The following is a 24,921-nucleotide window of genomic DNA, read 5'->3' as shown; positions in this document are numbered from 1 at the left end:
GACATTTACGAATGCGACAATAGCACATATGTTTATGTTTATTTTTGTTTATATAGTTTTTTTTATGGGAAAAGGGGGGTGATTCAAACTTTTATTAGTGAAGGGGTTAATTCACATTTTCTTTTTTTTTTTTTTTACTATTATTTAGTCCCATAGGGGACTATTACATGCAATCTTCAGATTGCATACATTGTTCAATGCTATGCCATAGCATAGCATTAATCAGTGTTACTGGTGCTCGATTGCTCCAGCCTGCCTGAGTGCAGTTTTACCACGGGGATCCCGATCAGATTGACTGACCAGCTGGGATATTAGATATTTTTTACATATTAGATGCCGCAGTCAACTTTGATCGCATCTAAAGGATTAATGCTGCGATCAGAGATGGTCCAGCATTAGCCACAGGTCCCGGCGGCTGATAGCTCATGAGCCCGTGTCATAGAAGGGGAGCGGGTGCAAGGCGTACATGTATACCCTTCATCCTTAAGGGGTTAAAGTGGACCAGAGGGTCAAATTTGCAAATGGTTAGTTGGCACTAGTCATCATGATTCAGTGCATACTCTTATTATTTCAACAGTCCTTTTCAGTTCCAAGATATATGTCATCTTGTTAATATCTAAATGACGCTCAAAAGCCCAGGGGAAGTTCTTCAGCATGGCAAGAGCCCAGGGTGTCAACCAAGGTGGTGAAGAAGATGATATAGGTTGGACTTGCATGGGATTTTACTGTGCTGGTGAATGCCCTCTGGCAACTGGGCATCTTGACACTGGAAAGGACTGCAGATAAAAATAAAAAAAAGTATGGCTGGAATCATGATGAAGTCATGGGCTTATTTACACCCCTGTTTTCCTGATGACAGGTCTGCTTTAACCTTTACCAAGAACATGGATAATGTGGGCTGTTGAAGATAAAAAGCAAAGATTGCATGCGATGATCAACAACCAAGGTTCAGTTATACCCCTAGTTGCAGAGAGCCATAAATAGGCACTCTTTACATCCTTTTAAGTTCTACAATTCACTGTGAAGTCACTCACAGTAAAGCTGAGAAAATCATGAAAATTTGACAGATTGCAATAGTAATATCTGTACCTTTTTACTATTTAGCTAAAGTATGCTCATGTAAATTAACTGTGACATTTTCCACTGACCTTTCCATCATAATATAGAGATTTCATTGTTAGAATAAGCACATCGCAGCATGAAATTAAACAAAGGAGTTCTTCACTTCCCTCTCTGCCATATCACTTGCTACTAATATTTATCCATCATTCACGAACTACAGTACTTGCTTAAATCCACGGTTTTCAATTCCCTTTACCAGAGACGACTTTGTAAAATCAGCCTAGCTCTAGTGGCTGCACAGCCCTGGCATCACAATGAGCTTTGTCTTATGCATACAGTGTAGTCACACTATACCAACAGGATTCATACTTTTCTGGTTTAGTAGATTTCAACAGTCGTCGATGTGAACAAAATACAGTACAAAATAAAAAACAGCCGAACCTACACAGATGATTTCTAGGAGAGATTTTAATTTGACCAATTTTTTTTGAACCAATTAGGGTATCTTCACATAGAAGATTTGTTGCAGAAAGTGTTATTATTGCATACATCTTAGTGGTGTTTGCGAAAACCTATACACATTCTGCAATATTAATTGCAACCAGTTCTATAGAGCAGATTTTCAGCCTCAGAAATTTCTGTAAAGAAATTCTGTAAACAGAAACCTATGCTTTCTGAGTATGTTATTTTATACGATAAAGACTGACAACCATTAAGAAAGACTGCCCACAGAACTCTGAAACCCATATTGAGCACACGTATAGGTTAATAAATTACATTAGTTATGGTGAATTTGTTTGTACAAAGCTGTATATCAATCTGTTCTTATCAACTGTCTTTCACCTATAATAAAATGCAGATTGGGTTACATTTTTAACATAAAGGTATCCTTCAAATCAAAAATCTAAGAAACCATCCATTTCTGCAGACTTGACAATCTAATGTATGGGGCATCGGGCTGACAGGCTCCAGATAGCATGAAGTGAGATCATGCTAGGATAGTCATGTTGAGTATTAACACACTTAATCCTTTAAAGGAGAAATGCGGTGGAAAACTTTTAACATCCCCTGTGCTCGGGCTGCAAAAACAAAAAAAATCTGAAACTTTAAATCACCTTCTATGTTCCCCCATTGCGCTGATATCGGCATCCCGTTCCTCGAGTCCCTCCTTCTTAGGCTCGGAACTTCACACTGCAGTCAGCTTATTGCCAGCTGCAGTGTTGTTTCACCTCGGCCGGTGATAGGCTGAGTGCACTTTCATGTAAGGAGCCCGGGCAGCAGGAAGAAGGCGGGGCCTGCGATCCTTACTTGACAGTGCACTCAGCCTATCACCGGCCGAGGCGGGACATAGCTGCGGCCGGCGATACGCTGACTGTAGTGTGACGTTCCGAGCCTAAGAAGCAGGGACCCGAGCAGCGTTGAAGGAACAGGATGCCAATATCGGTGCAAAGTTTCTTTGGGAAATATCAGTTTATGTAAATTGACATTTACAAATAGATTACATAGTTTGTAAGGTTGAAAAAAGACGAGTCCATCAAGTTCAACCTAAAACCCTACTATGTTGATTTGGAGAAAGACAAAAAAGACTTAATTAGGCTGATGCCAGTTGCCCCATAACAGGAAAAATTCCTTCCTGAATCCAATATAACAATCAGAACAAGTCTCTGGATCTATGTGATTAACAACCCCTATAGGGATTAAAAAATAGTGAAAAAAAAAATAAACCTGAATCTAACCTTTCCCTAATAAATATTTTAATCACCCCTCATTTCCCATTTTTTAATCCCTTAAGGACTCAGGTTTTTTTTTTCATTTTTCACTTTCATTTTTTTCCTCTTCACCTTTTAAAAATCATAACGCTTTCAATTTTCCACCTACAGACCTATATGAGGGCTTGTTTTTTGCGCCACCAATTTTAGTTTTGTAAATGAAATCAAAATCTACGGCGAAACAAAAAATATATATATACTTGTGGGGCATATATATATATATATATATATATATATATATATATATATATATATATATATATATACTTGTTGTAACAGATTGGCTTACATGATCTAAGCAATACCAGTCATCATGATTTCATGGTACACTGAGCAGTACCCACAAGATCATGGGGCACTAAGTAAACTCCAATCCTGGTAGTTTAATCCCTTCCATACTGTAGTAGATAGCAATGTATTTGACAGAGGGAGGGAACTCCCTCTGGTTGTTCTCTGCACCCCTTTTACCAGATCTGCTGGCTGCCAGTGTAAAGATTTCTACTTTGGCTCCTGACTGTATTAGTACAATGACTATCAGCATAACACTGACAGGCAGTAAACCATTTCTCTGCTTTGGAACACTATGAATTCCAAAGCATTAAAATAGAAATCAGGTACACAATAAATAAATGAATGAATAAGTAAGTAAATGAATAAAATAAATTCAGCAAAAAATAAATAAAAACATGTATATTTATTATGGCAGTATTGCGGCAATGTGCAGCAATCTTGTTATAGGCTTATTCTCATTTGTGGGATTGCTATCACTAAAAGATTGTTCGGTTTGTTCCTTGTATTACTGAATCAAAAATACTTCAAAAAAAATTTACAGTTGAAAAAAAAAAAAATACTTTAGAGGTTGTAGCTATAAAAATCAGGTCTTTTCTGAGGGTGTAGTATTGTTCTGCCAGCAAAAATCCTTTTCAGTATCTGTGTAGAGAATCAGTGGTGCTGTTATCCATAGCAACCAATCAGATTGCTTCTCTCATTTTTAATATTTACATATTATGGCTTATTTTTTGCGCCACCAATTCTACTTTGCAGTGACATTTGTCATTTTACCAAAATATCCACGGCCAAGACAGACCTGGTATGACATGGGGTCACCTCGTGACCCCGCGTTATATACCGGGCGCAGGGCGTACAGGTACGCTCTGCTTTCTTAAGAGGTTAAAAAGGCCTCTGAAAAATAAAAAGTTATCTGGTTGCTATGGACTATAGCACCACTTTTCCTATGCACAAGGTTTGATCAATCTCCCACATGGAGTGGATCCTATAATTCATTCAGCAAATGTTGTCCTAAAAGCCAAATGGTGCTCCTCTTCTGGGACCAAATTTTTGCACTTAAATTTGCAGAAATTCTAGCTAAAAAATGTAATTTTAATACTCTCTATATGCATTGGTGAATATCTTGAGGTGTCTAGTTTTTAAAATTGGGTAATTTTTTTTCTTCTGTAAAACTAAGCCTCTGCAAGCCTTGCTTAGCACATAAAAGTAAGATGTGCTTTTTAAATTACCCAATTGTTTTTTCTATTAAAATTGTTAGGCTTCTAATATATTTAAAATCTTTAGAAAATAGCTCTATATAAAGTAGACAGTATGTATAAATATATATACAACATATTAGTGTAAAAATCATCAACTTAATGAATTACGGTATTGCATTTTAAATTACTTCTGTTAAATAAATGTACTGCAACTTGTGGGCATAAAGTAATCAGGGACACAATAAATAAATAAGTAAATAAATGAATAAAATAAATAAAATTTTATATATTGTTTTACAGAGACCGGTTCATACTGCGTTTCTGCAGTATGTTAGAGATATCCTTTGGCTTCATGTCAAAAAAGGGATGTTAACGTATACTGTAACAACCCTATTCATTTCGGTGGCGTCACCTAGTGACTCCATTAGGGCCACTTCCAGCTTATATACTTTAATTTGACGGGGACTAAATAGAGCAGCAGGCTACACTATTGTGTATCATCAAATTAGCACATACAAGTGGGAAGTGACCCTAACAGAGTCACTAGGTTTAGGCAGCTGAATTAAATGAGACCTCTACAATATATGTCAGCATCCCTTTTTTTGATGTGATGTCGATTGATATTTCTGTCAAACATGCAGAACTATGTAAATATAGTACAACTTGTGGCCAAAAAAACTGTTTGGCTTGACAAAACATTATCAGAGTAATTATCAGATACATGCCAGATAAAAAAAAAAAAAAAAAAAAAGACTTGGTCATTCAGTGACATACAGGCCTAGTTAGTCCAGTCCTTAAATGGTTAAAGAGAACTTGATGTCTTCATATAAAAATGTAGTTGTTTATATCAGTATATAGTGTGTTTTGTTGTGTAAACAGAATGTGAAAGCACAAAATGACCTTCTGACACGCAAATTACAGACCTTATCATTTGCCTGAGCTGTTAAACCCTCTTGCTTGTTGCTTAGAGCTATAGCATTGCATAAAAATGCAAAATTGCTACTGTATTCTAAACGTTACTATGAAACAGGCAACAAGTCCCGCACTTTGCTTGCACAGCAGCTCAGAGACAATCAGGCACAGCAGATTATTATTAAAGATTAGAAAGGTGTTTTACAATATGATCTTCTAAAATTTGCAGATACGTTCAGGGCTTATTTCTTTATATTGTATAACCTCCTTGACACACTTGGGACTGATCTTCAGGAGGCATACACTACAGCATGACTTCTTATCTTTCTGCCATTTACCTGTCTTGACAAGTGATGCTCTTGCTTTGTGTAATGCAAGTCTAACAGTTGACGACTTTGCAGACAGCCATAAAACTCTGTCCAACAGTAAATCCCCAGGCCCTGACAGACTAGACAGACTAACTTATCTTTATTATTGAACTTTTAGTGCCCAGCTTCTCCTCCATTTGCATACTCTATAATGCTTATTTTCAGTGTTCCCCAATCGCTGATGGCTTGTTGCATTTGCTCCTATCTCTTTTTCGTAAACCTAATAAGGACCAGTTGGACTTTGGAAACTATGGGACTGTGATTCCTACCCTTTGGCGTCAAACGGAATCCCCCACATTGAATTCTTGGTATGCAAAAATTGATTATATATACCGCATGGAAGAGCTGGTTAGCTGGGAGCTTAGGAGACATGATGCCTTTTTGAAAACTTGGTCCCCATGGAAGCAGTTCCGCTCCTCACTCACTGGTTATCTATCTCCCCAACCACATGAAAACTCCTTGATCGCGCCTTTAGCTGTATCTCATTTATGGCCTTGGTTGACTATTTCGATTCATCACTCTCCCAATCATCAAGATTCTCCTGACATGGCATTCCTCTGTCACATTAACACCTTCCCTTGTGGACATCTCCCCTGAGGTGCTTAAGTCCTGAAAAGTTTTGTTTTAATACTTTAGACAATTCTGCAATATACATATGCTGTTATAATGTATCAGGAAGAAATGTAGAGTCCTAGGCACCGCCTTCTATCACCTGTCAATTAGCCCGCTGGATAGGTATTAGTGTCTGGTGCAGTATCCAAGTGTCCATTAGTAATGTGCAACAATTATGGGGTGCTCACGTAGAAAATATAGTTGCAAAGGTACTGTATATACGAAGAAAGAACGAAGCACTCACCAGATGCGTTGCGTTTAAAATCTTCAGGCTTTATTTCAAAGATCTTCCGAAGATGTCTCAGGTTGGACACGGGCACTGCGGGAGAGCTGGAGGGTGGAGTGGCGTGGGGGGATGGGCAACGGACCGTATCGTGCTGTGACGCGCTTCGTCAGGCCTAACTTCACCTAACTTTGTTCACACTAAAGTTAGGGGTTCAAGCCTCAGAATTCCAACAGGCAATTCCGTGTACAGAATTCCATGTAATTTCCTCAGTGTGAACATACCCTTATACTCCTGCAACTAACCTAGATTTTTGTCAGAGTTGCAGAGATTATTATCTAGGTGGGATTATTTGCCTTTATCTTTATTTGGTAAAATATAAACTGTTAATAATAAAATTGTTTAATTAAACTGATGTATTTGAGACTCAAAGAGAATTAAAGAGTATTCAAGCATCTTATTATCTTTTGTGTGGGCCTGCAAGAGGCATAGGATTCCTTAACAGGGTATGCTTTCCCTGTAACCCAATGGAGGACCTTCATTTTGTTCTTTGTTCCGTCTTGACGATATTTTGAATAAAATAACAAAACTACAAAGTGCCACTGACTAAATATTGTTGTCAATGTTGGTGTAGAACTCGTCTTGCAGTTCAAATACATCATCTTAACTCATTCAATTAACATTTCAAAAGGTTTAAAGAGGCTGCTGCCAGCTCATGCTGGGCAAATGATAAAAAAAAGCATTGTTGTGCAGCATTAAAGGGGTACTCGGCAACAAGACATATTATCCCCTATCCAAAGGATAGGGGCTAAGATGTCCAATCGCGGGGGTCCTGCCGCTGGGGACCCCCGTGATCTCTCCCACCACGCCCCCTCCCATACACTTACATTGAGGGGGCGGGGCGTGACGTGACGTCACAAGGGATCGAGCCGTGATGTAACGATACTTCTTCCCCTGCATCGCCTGTCATCAGCCACAGAGCGATCCTCGCGCTGTGCAGCTGAGAAACGGGGGTGCTGTAGCAGGACCCCCGCGATCAGACATCTTATCCTTTGGATAGTGGATAAGATTTCTAGAGGCAGAGTACCCCTTTAAGTTTTATTTGTGTTAAAGAATAAAAAAAGAAAGTTGTGTGACTTCAATTGCACAGTAAATGCATTGTGCAGTCATATATGTACAGTCTAGTGTAATATACAAAATGAATAATACCTCTTTCTGGTGCCACCTTTTCTTTAGAATGGAGAGCTTCTAAAGAGTGGCTCTTGGACATGTGGAACCAACACAGTCAGGCTGGGAATTACATATTTGGCACTGCTTTTAAATGATCAGCAGTTAATATTATATGCATGTTAATGTAAACTCATTGTAATTGTTTAGGTTATGTGATCGAAACTGCAGTGACTTGCAAGTCATTTTTGCTTTCAAATTCACCACAGATAAAAGCAGTTGCGGATATTACAAGGCAACTTAAAAATACATATTAATTGCCTTTGTAATATCCACTGTTGTGGGTCTGCAGTTGTAGATTTTACAACTTTAAATCTATAGTGGATCTTGTGTGTGTATACGAAGTGTGTTCACTCTGTTAAGCTGATTTATCAGACAGGAGAGAGCACAGAGGAGTCCTATCAGACAGGAGAGAGCACAGAGGAGTCCTATCAGACAGGAGAGAGCACAGAGGAGTCCTATCAGACAGGAGAGAGCACAGAGGAGTCCTATCAGACAGGAGAGAGCACAGAGGAGTCCTATCAGACAGGAGAGGGCACAGAGGAGTCCTATCAGACAGGAGAGAGCACAGAGGAGTCCTATCAGACAGGAGAGAGCACAGAGGAGTCCTATCAGACAGGAGAGAGCACAGAGGAGTCCTATCAGACAGGAGAGAGCACAGAGGAGTCCTATCAGACAGGAGAGAGCACAGAGGAGTCCTATCAGACAGGAGAGAGCACAGAGGAGTCCTATCAGACAGGAGAGAGCACAGAGGAGTCCTATCAGACAGGAGAGAGCACAGAGGAGTCCTATCAGACAGGAGAGAGCACAGAGGAGTCCTATCAGACAGGAGAGAGCACAGAGGAGTCCTATCAGACAGGAGAGAGCACAGAGGAGTCCTATCAGACAGGGGAGAGCACAGAGGAGTCCTATCAGACAGGGGAGAGCACAGAGGAGTCCTATCAGACAGGGGAGAGCACAGAGGAGTCCTATCAGACAGGGGAGAGCACAGAGGAGTCCTATCAGACAGGTGAGAGCACAGAGGAGTCCTATCAGACAGGGGAGAGCACAGAGGAGTCCTATCAGACAGGGGAGAGCACAGAGGAGTCCTATCAGACAGGGGAGAGCACAGAGGAGTCCTATCAGACAGGGGAGAGCACAGAGGAGTCCTATCAGACAGGGGAGAGCACAGAGGAGTCCTATCAGACAGGGGAGAGCACAGAGGAGTCCTATCAGACAGGGGAGAGCACAGAGGAGTCCTATCAGACAGGGGAGAGCACAGAGGAGTACGATCAGACAGGAGAGCACTCAGAGGAGTACTATTAGACAGGAAAGAGCACAGAGGGGTGCTAGCCCACCCTCACTTACTGGACTTTTTCCTTGCCTGTGCTTCAGCTTGGACAAAGCCATGATTTTATATGCCATGATTTCTATAAAAAGGAAATAAAAAGTTTTTGTATCTGACAGTGCCCATAAAAGTATTGCAAAAGTATGTCATTTTTTTGTTTTTTCTAGGGCTGCAGCTAACGATTATTTTTAAAATCGATTAGTTCGTCAATTATTGGTTGAATTAAACGGTAAAAACAGCAAAATGACACAAAGGTATTTTTTTTTTGGGGGGGGGGGGGGGGTGTAACTTTAATAACTATGTACATAAGGCAAATAAAACTAGTTACAAGTAGGAGCAGATTTGTTTTCACTCCAGACATATGGACCAGCGTAGCAAACATCCTGGAGGAAAAGCATAGACTGTCCAGTGTCCACTGCAATGGCCACACTTTGCAGCTGGTTATAATGGTGCATTGAAGATTCCAGGAATTGAAAAAAACAACTGTCAATGGCAGGGACTAGTTGAACACAGAAAAAGAAAAGGCATCACGTTGAAGCAGATGGAGATGGGTATATTGGAACATAAACCACTTCAAGATGTCAGCACCAGATGGAACAGCTCTTTGACAGGATCCTTGAATAAACGTGGTCGGTAACTGCAATCCTGTCTGACCCATCAGAACCTAAAGCCAGAAAAATTGAGTGTTCTTGAAGAACTTTCTCCTGTGAGGTTCCAGTGAGTGTGTATCTGTGGTGTCGGTCAAGGGTAATGTGCAATTAACCTTTTTGTGACGCTAGGGCGTGGTTAACCTATACACCACCAGAGGTTGAACCAGCTTCTCCTGTGCCTGGCACGGGGCAATAAGTACTCCGACGCTAGGTATTCCGACGCAGGATAGATGATAAAATCTGTTAGAGCTCAGATTGGTATAAAGAGAGGTGCAGGGTGAACCTTTGGAAGCTTATCGGCTTGCTGGGACTTATAGTTGATTGTGCTGTGTATGACTGACTTGCTGTATGGCTACCCATGCTTGACTTTAGTGACTGTATGACTAACTTGACTTAAATCCCATAGACTTCAGTGCTTACTACTAGGAATCCTGTTATCAAATTTTATTGATAACATTAATCGTTTCACCCAATTTTCCATGTGGCTGATGCTTAGTTTAGAGGTGTAGTCTATTTTATAAAGTGCATGCTTAATTGCACAAAAATGTCGGTATTTTCATGACATTAATATAGGGCCAGGATATATATTTTTTCTACCTTGGTGGGCATTGCTCAGTTTTTGCTGACGAAAAGCTTTTTGGAAAAGGGAAACATTTTATAGATGTACCCAATTGAGTTTTGGTTTCTTATCTGTATAAAATGTTAAATCAAGCATATATTACTAAGGCATTGTTACCACATTATCATAAGAAAGTCAAATACTTTTCAATTTTACATTCCCTTCTGAATAAAGCATCTGTTCCAAACCTTTATATTTTATTCAGCAAGGAGAGGTCTATAAAACATTTTGAATGTATAAGTAATGTTTCAGTCTATCGTCCCTTTAAGAACAATTGCATTTTGGCTTTCAACTTTATAGAACAGTGAATTTTTCCATCTGTTTCCTTCTGCAGTTAACAATTTATTTTATACCTTAAGGATGGGAAAGAATTGTGGTGTCCCTCAGTATAGCTAGATCTTAATAGCGCACAGCTAGCAGCCAAATCACATGCAGTGTTACTTGACGACACATATTCTGCTCTCTGTTACTGTATGTGTGAAACCACATCACAAGCTCCAGCAGCTACAGCCAGCTTTATAAGCTGCTGTTGTAATCATGAATTCTGATTTATAACTTTCACATAAGATATGCAGGTACAGTGCATGGCAATGCTCAAAGACTAGAAGCCTTTACCGCACCAATCTGACTAAATGCTACATGGATACATTTGAAATTACTTTATAGAATTTTGCCCTCTGGTATAACCTGTGCCTTTCTGAAACATATGAAGGGGTTATCTTAATTTCTTAAGATAACCGAGGGCGTACCTGTACGCCGTGGGAATTTCGGAGACCGGACCGGGATGCCTGTAGAAAGCAGTCACTCTGTGCAAACCCCTGGGGGGGGGGGGGGGGGGGGGCCTGAGATCCCCCCCCCCCCCCCTATGTTGACGATCGCTGCAAATCGCCGGTCAATTCAGATCGGCGATTCCAGGTCAATCGGTCTCTGGTGACCCGGAAAAAAAGGGTGAATGGGGCTGTCCAAGACAGCCCCATTCACCCTTACCCAGCAGGAGTGAGGTGGCATGGGTGCCACCTCACGATCAAGTAGCAGCGGTGGTCCCGGTGGCAGGATACAGCAGGAGGTGAGGCTTGTTCACCTCCTGTTGTTGCTTAGCAACCATTCTCAGCCACAGCCAAAGGGCATGCTGAGAGTTGTAGTTTTGCAACAGCTGGAGTTCCAACTACAACTCCCAGCATGCCCTTTGGTAGTCTGTGCATGCTGGGGGTTGTAGTTATGCAACGGCTGGAGCCACATTTTTTCTATGAAAAAGTGTGCATCCAGCTGTTGCATAACTACAACTCCCAGCATGCACAGACTACCAAAGGGCATGCTGGGAGTTGTAGCAGTGTGCCTCCAGCTGCTGCAAAATAACAACTCTCAGCATGCCCTTCAACTGTCAATGCATGCTGAGTATTGCAGTTTTGCAACAGCTGGAGACACATTGGTTGTGAAACAGTTTGTGTCTGAACTCAGTGTTTCGCAACCAGTGTGCCTCCAGCTGTGGCAAAAATACAACTCCCAGCATGCACTGAGAGACTGTTCATGCTGGGAGTTCTAGTTTTGCAACAGCTGGAGGTACACTGGTTGCGAAACACTGAGTTAAAGGGGTTATCCAGCATAAGGTAATTTTAGTATGTACCTGGCAGACAGTAATGGACATGCTTAGGAAGGATCTGCACTTGTCTTGGGCTAAATGGCTATGTTGTGAGATTATCATAACACTGTGGCTAGCTTTCTGTGAACTTGTATTTCCTGTTTTCAGTTTTCTTGTTTGCCTACAAATCCCATGATACCATTTTCCTCCTTCCCCGCACATCAGCTACCCCACTCATTGAAACTAAATGAGCTGCAGACCTGTGGTCTTCAATCAGGATGAATACAGCTGTTGCATTAGTTGCAGATTGATCGCTCTACCCATTGAAGCAGACAGGCTCCCTGTCATCAGCTGACTAGTGAGTCAGGTCTCGACCGCATTGCAAGCTGGGAAAAATTCAGAGACAGCAGTCATTTTGTATGCTGTTAAAAATAAATATTGGGGTGAAAATCACATAAGAATTGTGAGAAAACCATCACACACAGGTAAAGACACTATATTATGAACTACACTAACTTTACAGCCCCTGTAGTATAGTCAAATAAAAAAAATTCCCCCAATACCCCTTTAAGTAACAAACTCTGTGTTGTGCAACCAATGTGCCTCCGGCTTTTGTGTAACTACAACTCCCAGCATGTATGGTCTGTCAGCGCATGCTGGGAGTTGTAATTTTGCAAAAGCTGGAGGTTTGCCCCCCCCCCCCCCCCCCCCATGTGCTTTTTCTCATTTTAACCCATATAAAAAGGTAAAGTTGGGGTCTACACCAGTATGTTAGTGTAAATTTTTTTTATTTTTTACACTAACATGCTGGTGTTGCCCCATACTTTTTTAATTTTCAATTTCTCCTAAGTACGGAAATACCCCATATGTGGGTGTAAAGTTATCTGCGGGCGCACAACATGGCTCAGAAGTGAAAGCGCACCATGTACATTTGATGTCTAAATTGGTGATTTGCACAGGGGTGGCTGATTTTACAGTGGTTCTGACTAGAGATGAGCGAACTTACAGTATATTCAATTCGTCACGAACTTCTCTGCTCGGCGGTTGCTGACTTTTCCTGCATAAATTGGTTCAGCTTTCCGGTGCTCCGGTGGGCTGAAAAAGGTGGATACAGTCCTAGGAAAGAGTCTCCTAGGACTGTATCCACCTTTCCAGCCCATGGGAGCACCTGAAAGCTGAACTAATTTATGCAGGAAAAAGTCCAACTGCCGAGCCGAGAATTTTGTGACAAATCGAATTTACTGTAAGTTCAGTCATCTCTAGTTCTGACATAAACGCAAAATAATAAATACCCACATGTGACCCCATTTTGGAAACTACACCCCTCACAGAATATAAGCCTTAACACCCCACAGGTGTTTGACAAATATTCGTTTAACCTCTTAAGGACCCAGGACGTACGGGGACGTCCACGCACCCTGGGCTTTAAGGACCCAGGACGTCCCCGTACGTCCTGGCGTTTTCCGGTCTCTGCCGCTCGCCGGGCAGAGATCGGAACCGGATGCCTGCTGAAATCCTTCAGCAGGCATCCAGGGCAAACGCCGATGTAGGCCCCCCATGTCGGCGATCGCCGCAAATCGCAAGGGAAATCGCCCTTGCGATCTGCGGCGATACCGGGCTGATCGGGTCTCTGGGACCCGACTGCCCGGTAATTTTGCATGATCCCGGCTGTCACAGACAGCCAGGACCATGCTAAAGAATAGGAGCGAGGTGGCAAGCCTGCCACCTCCTCCTATTCCCTGCGATCCGTCGGTTAGTTAACCGACCAATCGCAGGAGGGGGGGCGGTTACTTCCTCCCGTCCTGCCCGGCCCCTTGAAGTCCGGAGAGGACGGGAGGAAGACCGGAGGACGCGGCGGGGGACGGGGGAGTGCTGGGGACCGGCCCCGGTACTTACCTCGTCCCTGAAGACCCGGATCCAGACGATGAAGATGGCGGCGGCGACAGGTAAGTATATCTTCAGCCGCGGTCGGGCCCTTTACAGCAATGCACGTCGCCGTAAAGCGACATGCATTGCTGTAATAGGACCCTGTAAACTACAACTCCCAGCATGCCCAGACAGCCCTTGGCGTCTGGGCATGCTGGGAGTTGCAGTTTTGCAACATCTGGAGGTCCACAGTTTTTGGACCACTGTGCCCTTCCAGATGTTGCAAAACTACACATCCTCAGCATGTCCTTACTGTCCAGGCATGCTGGGAGTTGTAGTGCTGTAACATCTGGCCCTTCAGATGTTGCAGAACTACAACTCCCAGCATGCCTGGACAGTTTTGGCATACTGGCATAAGGGCACAGATTGGGAACCACTGTATTAGTGGTCTGCAAACTGTAGTCCTCCAGATGTTGCAAAACTACAACTCCAAGCATGCTGGGAGTTGTAGTTCGGCAACATCTGGCTCTAAAGATGTTGCTGAACTACTACTCCCAGCATGCCTGAGAATGTTTGGGAGTTGTGGTTTTGCAACAGCTGGAGGCACACTGGTTGGGAAACATTGTTTCCTAACTCAGTGTTTTCCAACCCGTGTGCCTCCAGCTGTTGCAAAACCACAACTCCCAAACATTCTCAGGCATGCTGGGAGTAGTAGTTTTGCAACAGCTGGAGGTCCCCCCCCCCCCCCCCCCTGTGAATGTACAGGGTACATTCACATGGGCAGGGGGCTTACAGTGAGTATCGGGCTGCAAGTTTGCAATGCAGCAAATTTTGCGCGGCAGCTCAAACTCGCTGTAATCCCCTGCCCGTGTGACTGTACCCTAAAAACACTACACTTACACAAAATAAAATAAAAAGTAAAAAACACTACATATACACATACCCCTACACAGCCCCCCTCCCCTCCCCAATAAAAATGAAAAACGCCTGGTACGCCACTCTTTCCAAAATGGAGCCTCCAGCTGTTGCAAAACAACAACTCCCAGTATTGCCGGACAGCCGTTGACTGTCCAGGCATGCTGGGAGTTTTGCAACAGCTGGAGGCACCCTGTTTGGGAATCACTGGCGTAGAATACCCCTATGTCCAACCCTATGCAAATCCCTAATTCAGGCCTCAAATGCACATGGCGCTCTCACTTTGGAGCCCTGTCGTATTTCAAGGCAACAGTTTAGGGTCACATATGGGGTATCGCCGTACTCGGGAGAAATTGACTAACAAATCTTGGGGATCTTTTTCTCCTTTCACCCCTTATGAAAAGGTGAAGTTGGGGTCTACACCAGAATGTTAGTGTAAAAAAATAAACTTTTTACACTAACATGCTGGTGTTGCCCTATACTTTTCATTTTGACAAGAGGTAAAGGGGGAAAAAGCCCCCCCCAAAATTTGTAACGCAATTTCTCCCGAGTACGGAGATACCACATATGTAGGCGTAAAGTGTTCTGGGGGCGCACAACAAGGCCCAGAAGGGAGAGTGCGCCATGTACATTTGAGGTGATTTGCACAGGGGTGGCTGATTGTTACAGCGGTTTTGACAAATGCAAAAAAAACTAAACCCCACATGTGACCCCATTTCGGAAATTACACCCCTCACAGAATGTAATGAGGGGTGCAGTGAGAATTTACACCCCACAGGTGTCTGACAGATCTTTGGAAGAGTGGGCTGTGCAAATTAAAAATGTTGTACAGCCCACTGTTCCAAAGATATGACAGACACCAGTGGAGGGTAAATGCTCACTGTACCCCTTTTTACGTTCCTCAAGGGGTCTAGTTTCCAAAATGGTATGCCATGTGGGGGTTATTTTGCTGTACTAGTACCATATGGGCTTCCTAAATGCGACATGCCCCCCGAGCAAAATTTGCTCTCAAAAAGCCAAATATGACTCCTTCTCTTCTGAGCATTGTAGTTCGCCCGTAGTGCACTTCAGGTCAACTTATGGGGTACCTCCATACTCAGAAGAGATGTGGTTACAAATTTTGGGGGGTATTTTCTGCTATTAACCCTTGCAAAAATGTGAAATTTGGGGGGGAAACACACCTTTTAGTGATGTAAAAAAAAAATGTTTTACGTATGCAAAAGTCGTGAAACCCCTGTGGGGTATTAAGGCTCACTTTATTCCTTGTTACGTTCCTCAAGGGGTCTAGTTTCCAAAATGGTATGTCATGTGGGTTTTTTTTTTTGCTGTCCTGGCACCATAGGGGCTACCTAAATGCGACATGCCCCCGAGCAAAATTTGCTCTCAAAAAGCCAAATATGACTCCTTCTCTTCTGAGCATTGTAGTTCACCCATAGTACACCTCAGGTCAACTTATGGGGTACCTTCATACTCAGAAGAGATGGGGTTACAATGTTTGAGGGGTATTTTCTGCTATTAACCCTTGCAAAAATGTGAAATTTGGGGGGAAACACACATTTTAGTGAAATTTTAATTTTTTTACATATGCAAAAGTCGTGAAACTCCTGTGGGGTATTAAGGCTCACTTTATTCCTTGTTACGTACCTCAAGGGGTCTAGTTTCCAAAATGGTATGCCGTGTGGGGGATTTTTGCTGTTCTGGCACCATAGGGGCTTCCTAAATGCAACATGCCCCCCAAAAACCATTTAAAAAAAACGTACTCTCCAAAATCCCCTTGTCGCTTCTGAGCCCTCTACTGCGCCCGCCGAACACTTTACATAGACATATGAGGTATGTGCTTACTCGAGAGAAATTGGGCTACAAATATAAGTATACATTTTCTCCTTTTTCCCCTTGTAAAAATTCAAAAATTGGGTCTACAAGAATATGCGAGTGTAAATAATGGAGATTGTGAATTTTCTCCTTCACTTTGCTGTTATTCCTGTGAAACACCTAAAGGGTTAAAACGCGGACTGAATGTCATTTTGAATACTTTGGGGGTACAGTTTTTATAATGGGGTCATTTGTGGGTTATTTCTAATATGAAGACCCTTCAAATCCACTTCAAACCTGAACTGGTCCATGAAAAATTGTGAGTTTGGAAATTTTGTGAAAAATTGGAAAATTGCTGCTTAACTTTGAAGCCCTCTGGTGTCTTCCAAAAGTAAAAACACGTACATTTTATGATGCAAACATAAAGTAGACATATTGTATATGTGAATAAAAATAATAATATTTGGAATATCCATTTTCCTTACAAGCAGAGAGCTTCAAAGTTAGAAAAATGCAAAATTTTCAAATTTTTCATAAAATTTTGGGATTTTTCACCAAGAAAGGATGCAAGATACCACAAAATTTTACCACTATGTTAAAGTAGAATATGTCACGAAAAAACAATCTTGGAATCAGAATGATAACTAAAAGCATTCCAGAGTTATTAATGTTTAAAGTGACAGTGGTCAGAATTGCAAAAAATGGCCGGGTCCTGAGGTGTAAAATGGCTGGTTCCTTAAGGGGTTAAAGTTGGATGTGAAAAATGAAAAAAATGCTGGTGTTACCCTACATTTTTCATTTTCACAGGGAGAATAGGAAAAAAGCCCCCAAAAATTTGTAGCTCCATTTCTTCTGAGTAATAACATACCCCATATGTATGCTCAGAAGAGAAGGAGTGCCATTGGCCTTTTGGAGAGGGAATGTGTTCGAAATTGAAGGTCGTGTGTTTACAAAGCCCCCATAGTGCCAGAACAATGGATCCCTCCCACATGTGACCCCCATTTTGGAAACTACACCCCTCACAGAATTAAATAAAGGGTGCAGTGAGCATTTACACCCCGCAGGTGTCTGACAGATTTTTGTCACAGTGGTCCGTGAAAATTTAAAAATACAATTTTTCATTTGCACAGCCCACTGTTTCAAACATCTGTCAAACGCCAGTGAGGTGTAAATGTTCACTGCTCCCCTTATTAAATTCTGTGAGGGGTGTAGTTTCCAAAATGGGGACACGTGGGGGGGGGTCCACTGTTTTGGCACCACGGGGGGCTTTGTAAACGCACATGGGCCCCGACTTCTCCAACCAAATTCTCTCTCCAAAAGCTCAATGGCGCTCCTCTTCTGAGCATTGTAGTTCGCTCGCAGAGCACTTTACATACACATATGGGGTATTTCCATACTCAGAAGAAATGGGGTTACAAATTTTGGGAGGCTTTTTCTCCTATTACCCCTTGTGAAAATAAAAAATTTGGGGTAACACCAGCAATTTAGTGAAAAAAATCTAATTTTTCATTTTCACATCCAAATTTAGTGGAAATTTGTCAAACACCTGTGGGGTGTTAAGGCTCATTGTAACCCTTGTTACATTCCTTCAGGGGTGTAGTTTCCAAAATAGTATGCCATGTGTTTTTTTTTTTTTTTTTGCTGTTCTGGCACCACAGGGGCTTCCTAAATGCGACATGCCCCCCAAAAACGATTTCAGCTAAATTTGCTTTTCAAAAGCCAAATGTGACTTCTTCTCTTCTGAGCATTGTAGTGCGCCCGCAGTGCACTTGACATCCACACATGGGGTATTTCTATACTCAGTGTAGATGGGGTTACAAATTTTGGGGGGGCACTTTCTCCTATTACCCCTTATAAAAATGTAAAATTGGGGAAAACCAGCATTTCTGTGAAGATGTTTTTATTAATTTACACATCCGAATTTAACAAAAAGTCGTCAAACACCTGTGGGGTGTTAAGGCTCATTGTACCCCTTGTTACGTTCCTTGATGGGTGTAGTTTCCAAAATAGTAGGCCATGTTTGATGGGGCTTCCTAAATGTGACATGCCCCCCAAAAACCATTTCAGAAAAATTCTCTCCAAAATCCCATTCCCTTCTGAGCCCTCTACTGTGCCTGCCGAACAATTTACATACACATGAGGTAGTTCCTTACTCGAGAGAAATTGGGTTACAAATTTTGGGGGGCTTTTTCTCCTTTTACCCCTTGTAAAATTTCAAAAACTGGGTCTACAAGAACATGCCAGTGGAAAAAATGAAAATTTTGAATTTTCTCCTTCATTTTGCTGCTATTCCTGGGAAACATCTAAAGGCTGAACACACTATCTGAATGTTATTTTTTATACTTTGAGGGGTGCAGTTTTTTTTCATAATGGGGTCATTTATGGGGAATTTCTAATATGAAGGCGATTCAAATCCACTTAAAAACTGAACTGGTCCCTGAAAGATTCAGATTTTGAGAATTTTGTGGAAAATTGCAGCTGAAATTTGAAGCCCTCTGATGTCTTCCAAAAGTAAAAACATGTCAACTTTATGATTAAAATATAAAGTAGACATATTGTATATGTGAATCAATATATAATGTATTTGTTATGTTTATTTTCATTATAAGCAGAGAGTTTCAAAGTACAGTGACCCCCCGACCTACGATGGCCCCGACATACGATCATTTCAACATACAATGGCCTCTCAGAGGCCATCGCATGTTGAAGGCAGCATCAACATACGATGCTTTTGTATGTCGGGGCCATCCCATAAACGGCTATCCAGCAGCGCAAACTGCTTCAGCTGCTACTGGATAGCTGTTTACGGTGCCCCGTGTGCTCCGGTGATGGTCTCCTACCTGTCCTCGGAGCTCCGGAGTGGCACCTTCACGATCCCCCTCCATCGCCGGCGCTCTTCTTCAACGTCATCACGCCGTCCCGTCATCCAATAGGAGCGGCGTGCGTAGTGACATGATGACGGCGACGGAGAGCAAAAATCCCCGGGAAGCAGAGACGTTCCAGTGCGTTGGGGACACCATGGGGACGCGGCAACAGTGATGGACGGCGACATCCAGGGCAGCGATGACAGGTGAGTACAGCTTCCTATACTTTACATTGCACGGATCCCGAAACAATGGTTTCAACAAACGATGGTTCATTTGGAATGGATTACCATCGTATGTTGAGGGACCACTGTAAAAAAAAAATGCTAAATTGTCCCATTTTTTAAATCAAATTTTGGAATTTTTCACCAAGAAATGATGCAAGTATCGACAAAAATTTACCACTGACAAAAAGTAGAATGTGTCACAAAAAAAATCTGTCTCGGAATCAGAGTGAAAAGTAAAAGCATCCCAGAGTTATTAATGCTTAAAGTGACAGTGGTCAGATGTGCAAAAAATGCCCGGGTCCTTAAGGTGAAATTGGGCTGTGTCCTTAAGCGGTTAAACATTCTGGCAATAACAGAAACCAAAACTATGAGGCCTGTCATGTTCCTGGGGCCTCATACACTAGCCCTGTGACATGACTGGTCTCAGCTCTCTTCTAAGCCACAGAAAGCTAAAAACTAAGTTTAATTGCCGATGGCTTTGGCCAGGTTATACACTTGCAGCAAATTGACTCCCTGAGGAAGTGAGTGAGCGAAACGACGTAGGGGTAGGCTCCTGACCTATGTAAGTATAGCTGGGTGTCAGTTGGCTAGGTGCATGGACAGTCTTATATGTTTACTTCCTTCACAGGGACAACTGATGCTCCAACTCTCACTGAGGTGGTTTCCTTCCCCTCAGATATGTATGGTTAACATCCTTGTCTCCCTGCATTTATACTGCCGATAGCACTGGGCAAATGACACTTTACTAGCTATGCTTTTATATATGTCCTTTCTGTTTACATTAGTGTACTGGGTTTACTGAGGCATTTTTAGGTGTATCCTTATATATATGTACTGTGGCTTGTCTTTAAGTCCACCTTTATTGAGTATCATATGCCTATACTTGTGCCATTCCATGCACCCATTGGACATTATTTGATATTTGTGTTTGGAGTCCTTTTCTTTCTAACTGCTGCTGATTTTTTATCTTGTTTTATCTTATTTGATTATAATAAAGATTTATATCTATTCATAATATTGTGTCAGTTTGGTGCATTTCTATAGGTTTTCTAGTTGCAGTACAGTGACCTCCCGATCTACGATGGCCCCAATATATGATCAAATCGACATACGATGGCCTCTCAGAGGCCATCGCATGTCCATGTCAGCATCGACATACGATGCTTTTTTATGTCGGGGCCATCTCATTAAGTGCTATCCGGCAGCGCAAAATGCTTAAGCTGCTGCCGGATAGCAGCTTAATGTTCCCCGTGTGGTGCGGTAAGTATTACTTACCCCTCCACAATGCTCCGGGGTGCCCTCAGGGTCCAGCGCTGGTCTTCCGGTGTCTTCTCGGCCCTCTCCGATGACGTCAATACACTGCTGCGCACATCATCCAATAGGAATGGCGTACGCAGCGGCGTAATGACGTCGCTACGCAGGCCCAGTAAGGCCTTGCGGAAGACAGCAGAGGACCGGAGAAGACCAGGAGAGCCCAGCGGAGGCCCGTGGTCACCATCAGGAGCGGCAGGGAAACCATCGCGAGCGGCGGGGACAGGTGAGTACTGCTTCCTATACTTTACATTGCACAAATCCCTCAACATACGATGGATTCGACAAACGATGGCTCGTTTGGAACGAATTACCATCATATGTTGAGGGACCACTGTAAATGATGGTTGCAGTTAGCTCACCGCGCACCTGGGTAGGAGGGGGTTTGGCATTTCCTGTATAACCAGACATATAACCACTTCCTGCATAACCAGACATAGCTGGCGGCAATTACTTTTCAGCATTGCATAGAGCTTAGGAGAATAGCGTTGGAATGTTGTTTTCCTGACTTGTCCCTGAGAAGCCCCTGAGATTCTTGTCTCATTGTGCCAGAAATGGAAAAAATAACAAAAAACAACCAACTCTCCATTTTACTGACAAAACCCGAAAAGGGGGCGTGGATGTCTTGGAAAGAGGGCGTGGTCACAGAAAAGGTGTGGCCCCAACATTTTCACAAAGAAACATATTTACTCAGGTTTCCACAGAGAACGTGGTGGATTTCAGCTGAGGAGCATAGATCAGAGCATGCGTAAAAAAAAAAAAAAAAAAAAAAAAAAAAAAAGTAGGGAAACCTTAGTAAATACCATAGAAATAAATTGTAGGGAATTAAAACCACGAATAAAACTACACTCCACTCTTAGTAAATCAGGGCCATTGTTGTAGGAATCCAGACCCATAATAATTTTGGCTCAGTGTGGTCTGCCAGGATAGCGAATTTGCTAGGATTGGGAATTAGTTGAAGAAGCACAAACAACATATTGTAATTCAGCAACGCGGTTTCTCCCACCAGCTTCAGGGAGAATCCCCCTTTGCTAGCGAGGTTTAGGTTTATTTATACCTAACAAAGGGAGGATATATAGAGCCACTCCCACATACACAATGCCACACCCATATATACAGTCAGCATTAGGTTACAAGGCAAAGATTCAGCCTACAGGAAGATATGACACCCCTCCATGTGCCATCAATAACCTCCACATCTGCAGCTATGATGCCCAGTTGACAACACACAAATCTACGCCATATCGCACAATATGAAGCCTGCCATGAAGGCAATGTAACAACTTAATATTTCCACAACAATATAAACATATAGAACTGTTACAAAGTAGGGGATAGCTATTTGACAACTCTGATGTGTCCAATGTTTCAATGTATTGTGGCTATAGTGTATGGAATGGCTAAGTGTATGATTAGATTGTAGCAAACATAGTTGTCTTTTTGAATACCTATATGTTATTTTAAATATGTGGTCTCCTAAAAATGACTATTTCGGTCAGCTACTTGCTGGTGACTGCTACAGTGTATTTACTCGTATTATAGCAGCTGTTTTACCATGACTTTAGGGAAAAAATTGCAAAGGCCCAGATTTATCAATCTGTTAAAACAACCTGCCCACAATAACTAATCGCAGCTCAGCTTTAATATCTTATAGAGCTCTGATAAAGTGAAAGCTGTGATTGGGTGTAATGGGCAAACATCCTTATGAATTTTCAATAAATGTGAGCTGAACGCTGAAATAAAATAGATTAAGGTGTTGATTTGTTGAATAGTTGACATATCCAGTAGGTTTTGCTGCAGGTTGGAAATTTGCAGATGGGTTCTTGGAGAGGGCACTTTGTCACTTTTCATTCTGTAAAATCTGCTTTTAGAAAAGCCTTCTACATCTTCAGCGTCAATGTTTGTCAAAGGGCTGTTGAAGCTTACTGGCACCTGTCAGAATAGATGTAGTTTGGGATTGAAATGAACTGATCAGTACAAGTTTGGAATAGCACAATACAGTAGTCTGTGTATAATTTGTATGAGTGGTGCGTACACAAGTTTGGGGTTGGTAGAAAAGATGCAGAACAAAAACAATGTGCAATGACATTGTGAAAGATTTATGTACATATTAAAAGTGATGTATTTCTTTGTATAGTAAGATTTATCTATCAAAAATATATTACTGTACCATTATCATTTCAGCTTTGATAAGATCAGTATGGTGACTAAACTGCATAGTTTTGGATTAGGTAGTGAGTAACTTATTATTATAAAATATATATATATATATATATATATATATATATATATATATATATATATATATATATAATTTTTTTTTATTTGGGAGGGGTCTAACAGGTATGCTGTAAAAAAATAAAAACAGTTTTACATACTAGATAACCCATTTAGTATCTTGATTTTACAAACCTTACTTAGTGGGAAAACATTTTAATCATGAACATCTTTTAGGCTTCTTCCTTTAGGCTAGAGATATATAATGAGATTTGTCATAAGGAACAAAGATTGCAGTGTTGCATAGTGAAATCATATCTAATGATTTTTATGTGGATGCTTAGTGACAAACAACATAATGTGATTCTGATGCGACAGTCAACCAAAATCAAAATTGAGACTAAATATTGGTATTGGAGAGGCTTCCTGTGTTACCAAATCCCCCAAGACCGAGCCAACCAAATTGTCACCAATACCCACGGTGACCAAAAGAAATGTAATGCAATTGGATTTTTGGGGCTCAAAGTCACAGATGCAGGATGTAAGATTGGATATATCAAGGATATTTTAGAATAATAATAATCTATGATAAAACAATATATTCATATAGGATGGTGAAGTTTAAAAATACACATATAAATAAAAATATAAGTAACATGCAGTGCACAGGGCCCTTGTGCACTGCTGCAGTTCAAATAGTAGAAATAGTAAAGTAATATTCATAATATTAATACATTGTAATGAGACAACCTTTAAAATGCTAACATGGCATAATTCAAATATCTCATTAATAAAGCAGCAGAATTGTTTCATGGACATAGACTGGTACTAAGTCACCACTGTTTAATGAAGGTTATGTAGAAAGTTATGCAGGATTTAGTTGCTGGCACCAGCTTCCAAATGTACACTATGTCCGCTAGATATATTCCATTAAATGATCAGCTAACGAAAGTTCATTGCAACGCACCACTCCAAGGTTCAGTTGTGAAAATAACGTCCACTGTGCAGGGATAACAGAGTATCTCTCCTAGGACTGTATCCACCTTTTCCAGCACACCGGAGCACCTGAAAGCTGAACTAATTTATGCAGGAAAAGTCATCAACTGCTGAGCCGAGAAGTTTGTGACGAATCAAATTTACTGTAAGTTCACTCATCTCTACTGCTTACCTTATAGCCGGCAGTCTAGCAAAAGCAATCTCCGCTGCAAGAGATCGCTGCTCAATTATGCAGTGTAGAGAGCGTCCTTGTGGTGGTAGCATGCGTGCTCCAGGGTTGATAGGAAAGCTGGGTTCCGGGACAGGATATATCAGCGGGGTAGTTGGAGATAGTGGTCTCCTATACAGTGAAGGCTGGATGTGTTCCTGAAACGCATCCAGCAGCTTAATCCGGCATAACTTTCTACATAACCTACATTAATTAGTGGTGACTCAGTACCAGTCTACGTCCATGGAACAATTCTGCTGCTTTATTCATGAGATATTTGAATGATACCATGTTAGCATTTTAAAGGTTGTCTCATTACAATTTATTAATATTATTAATATTACTTTACTATTTGAACTGCAGCAGTGCACAAGGGCCCTGTGCACTGCATGTTACTTCTATTTTTATTTATATGTGTATTTTTAAATTTCATGATCTTATATGAATATATTGTTTTATTATAGATTATTATTATTCTAATAAATTGTTGATATATCCAATCTTATGTCCTGCATCTGTGACTTTGAGCCCCAAAACTCCTATTGCAGAATCCAAATTAAATCTCCTTTCTGACCAACAAACCTTGCCTGGAATTGGTATTGTACAGAAAAAATGTACGTCATTGGGATTCCTGTTTGATTACTCATGCTGACCTCTGGTTTGTTTACTT

The 24,921-nt window shown here is 41.5% G+C and overlaps 1 protein-coding gene across 11 annotated transcripts in view; it reads left to right on the top strand.

The window, feature by feature from the left end:
* C1H4orf33 (chromosome 1 C4orf33 homolog) overlaps window positions 1-24,921 on the top strand; it is a 297,289-nt gene that overhangs the window by 49,283 nt on the left and 223,085 nt on the right. The window lies entirely within an intron of this gene.

Source organism: Hyla sarda, chromosome 1 (assembly GCF_029499605.1).
Source record: "Hyla sarda isolate aHylSar1 chromosome 1, aHylSar1.hap1, whole genome shotgun sequence".
Taxonomy (NCBI): Eukaryota; Metazoa; Chordata; class Amphibia; order Anura; family Hylidae; genus Hyla; species Hyla sarda.
This window is presented reverse-complemented; position numbering and strand designations above follow the sequence as displayed.